Source organism: Lissotriton helveticus, chromosome 1_1 (genome assembly GCF_964261635.1).
Source record: "Lissotriton helveticus chromosome 1_1, aLisHel1.1, whole genome shotgun sequence".
In the NCBI taxonomy this organism is placed as follows: Eukaryota; Metazoa; Chordata; class Amphibia; order Caudata; family Salamandridae; genus Lissotriton; species Lissotriton helveticus.
Window position 1 is genome coordinate 1,613,058,883 of NC_136057.1, and position 3,290 is coordinate 1,613,062,172.

Genomic DNA, 3,290 nt, shown 5'->3' on the forward strand with positions numbered 1-3,290 from the left:
GTTATCTTTGAAGGTTGTTATCTCCTTCTCAATCTTTTCAAGGAGTAGTTTAGCCTCCGACTCTGTGTGATTATCCTTAATATTCTGAAGTTGCTCCTCAATCTCCTCAATCTCTTTTTTGCAGATTCTGTGGGCTGTCTCAATGGTATGGACCATAAGGTCTCTGCTACACTTTGTACTGATACAGTTGAACCCTTTCTTGTACACTGGATCGTCAGTAAAGAGAACTGGTACGTTCTTTACCTGTAACCCCCACGGTATTGTGCCAGCTCTTAAATTTGCGAGAAGAAACTGGCCATGTAGCTCTGTTCTAATATGTTTTTTTTGGAGTCTTAGAAGCTTGTCCGCTACGTTTTGCTGCTTTGCTGTGCCACTCAATGTGAATGTTGTGAACAGTGTTGAGTCAGCGAGGAGTTTCTCAATGTGTTCCTCACTAAATGAGAGTGTGTCCTTCTCTGCCATTTATTTTCCCAACCAGGGTACACTTAATGTGTGTAAATGGACTAATGTACGACGACTTTGAGCCTTACGGGTAATGACCCGTTCGAGAACAAGGGAAAGAAAAGAAAGGCTGGGTCCTGTCTCTGACCGGCCGGACCACTCTTATAGAATAAACAAACCAGATTGCCGGGCAGTGTTAGTTAATTGACAAATACACACCTAGTATAATGAATTGCTAGGCTGACAAACCATCTGTGTTTTGGTCACTTGTATTTTTATAAAGAAAGATTATGAGAAAATATTTATGGCAACAACAAGGATTCACATCACATTTACAAAGGTTCACAAATGCATTGGAAAAACCATAAAGAATACATTAAGTCAAAACATACACATATAACAATTGTGTTAACATAAATATGAACAACTATAGAATGCCTCAAAAAAATTCCTTTGTAGAGGCACCAATCCTGAATGCGATTAAACAAGTGGACAACTAAGATAACAAACTAGCCTACTTGTTATGACCACCACTAGATACACATAAAGCGGTTCAACATATGATGCACAACATAGGAAGACACAAAACTATGCAACAATGTAGAGTTGTGTATGGGTTATATTCCTATTGTGCCCTAACAGTTCAGTATCTGGGTGGAACAGGACGCCGACGCGTTTCGAACCCGTTGAGTAGTTCTAAGGGTTCTCCTCAGGACAAGGATTGGAGAGGTCGTTGTCACTGTGAATTGAGTTAAAAACATGGTGTCAATGGAAAGCTGACTACTGCCTCACTTCAACTCAAACACTGTGAATTAATGGTTAAATACCTTATTCTGGGAGTATCAGGATGCTACCTGTAAGGAAGGTGATATAAACCCTAGTTAGTCCCTGTTATGTGGGAAATGCTCTGAGCCACTATATAAAGATAAAAAAGGTTACCTCGTTTAGAGGCACATACCTTGATGTTTGATGTGCAAAGCACAAATGAGGGATGCTGATATGACTATGACCGCCTAAAGAAAAGAAATACGAAGTATTCAAATTTTATCTCTTGGCAAAAAAACTGTTCGTGATATAAATTACTCGTAGCTGGGAAGCCAACTGAGTCCTACCTTTCTGTGCCAGTGATTGATTTACAGCACGAACACAGGCGGCAGCCGCCGCGGGTTCGGCAACTAGAAATCAAGCGGAGATGCGGGGGTTAGCACGGTTCTTGAAATGCACACGCGCTGGCTGATAAAAAAAGTAAAAAAAGTATTGAGAGATGTTTAACTCACATTTGGAGACGAATGAATCAGCGATGTGCAGCAGGCTCCAGACGGCAAGAGACTGACAACGCGAGTGTAGGAGGGGGCGTGTCCAAATGTATTTACTGCGCCAGGCGTGTCAACAGCCTGATGGGACACGTAGTCCAATTACACAAATGCCCGCTAACTACAATGAAATGGCACAGTCAATGGGAATGATATATTGACAATGGAGGAGCGAAGGCAATATAAAGGCGATCAAAGTGGAATTTATGGTCTCTGTTAAAAGATCAGGCGCAATTTTACTAAAGTGTTATGGGGGGCTCAGAAACTGGAGGGACACCTCAAGGAAGACCCAGAAGAGGGTTTAACAATTAACAGACGTACTGTGTGTTAATGGGTGATTGCACAGACACATGAGCAGCAGACAGCGCAGGCAAGCAATCGCTGTGGACAGGCATAATTAAAGATTACTGAGTTCATTAAGGTCATTGAGTCCCACCATGGCAGTATTAAACCTCAGAATGAGGTAGGCCTCTTTTTGGGCAAGGCGTGCGTCTGGGTCTCCGCCTGCTCCTGGAGTGTTCTTGATGTTTGCCAAGATCGTCCATGTCAGATCATTGGATGAATGTTCTTTTCGCAAAAAGTGGGACACCAAAGGCGCTGTCAACACCTTATTATTTATCCTTGATCGATGCTGGATAATGCGTTGGCGCGCTTTTGTATTGGGGGCGTGTGGTCACCCCCCCGCATGCGGGCTTGCTCTTCTGCGCCTGTTTTATTATTGTGGAGTGGGAGTAGGAGCTGAGAAACACGCGTTCCTCGCGCGTCTCTCATTTTCAGCCGGCTTTGTTTTCTGTGTCGCGCATGCGCAGTACCTTCGTCTCGCGCTTGCAGGCGACTGTCGGTACTGCGCATTACCTGCATTCCTGGCGTTTGTGAGGAGGACTTGCAGCGCGTCTTCGTGCATCTGTCAGAAAACATTAAAATCGGCTTTCTAAGCCTCTGCCCACCTGCCGGCTGTCAGGCTCCAGACGCCCTTTTGTCAGAGAGGACTAAGGGTTGTAAAATTTGAAGTAGGCTTTGCCTAGAGTGTTACAAGCCCTCCCTCCACATTCTAATTGTACCTTCTGGTCAGTTTTCTGGCCTGAGGCTTGTTATTGGGGTCGCACTCCCCCTGAATACCCTAAGGGTGTGAATTTCAGTCCTTTCCTCTGTGGGCTATTTACTGTTCTTTGTTAACCAAAGATGGGTGATTTTTATGAAGAGGAGGGCTTCTACCGTGGTGAAGAGGAACCTTCAGGTTCCATGGAGATGGAATATGAGGGACAGACTTTCCATTCCAATCTTGTTCCTTTCCAGTTACACCTCGCAGAATATGCATCTAAGCAGGGGTGGTTGCCGCCTTCAGGGCGTTCCACTAGATCTCCCAAGAATCCGCATGTGGCGGACTTTGTTAAACTGGTGCATTCTCTGGCTGCACCCAAATCCTCTAAGAAGGGGAAACGCTCTAAAAAGTCTTGCAATCCTTCCCCTTCCACCTCTGCCTCCTCTGACTCTACATCTTCTGAATCCGAGTCGCCCCCTCCTAAGAAGAAAGCT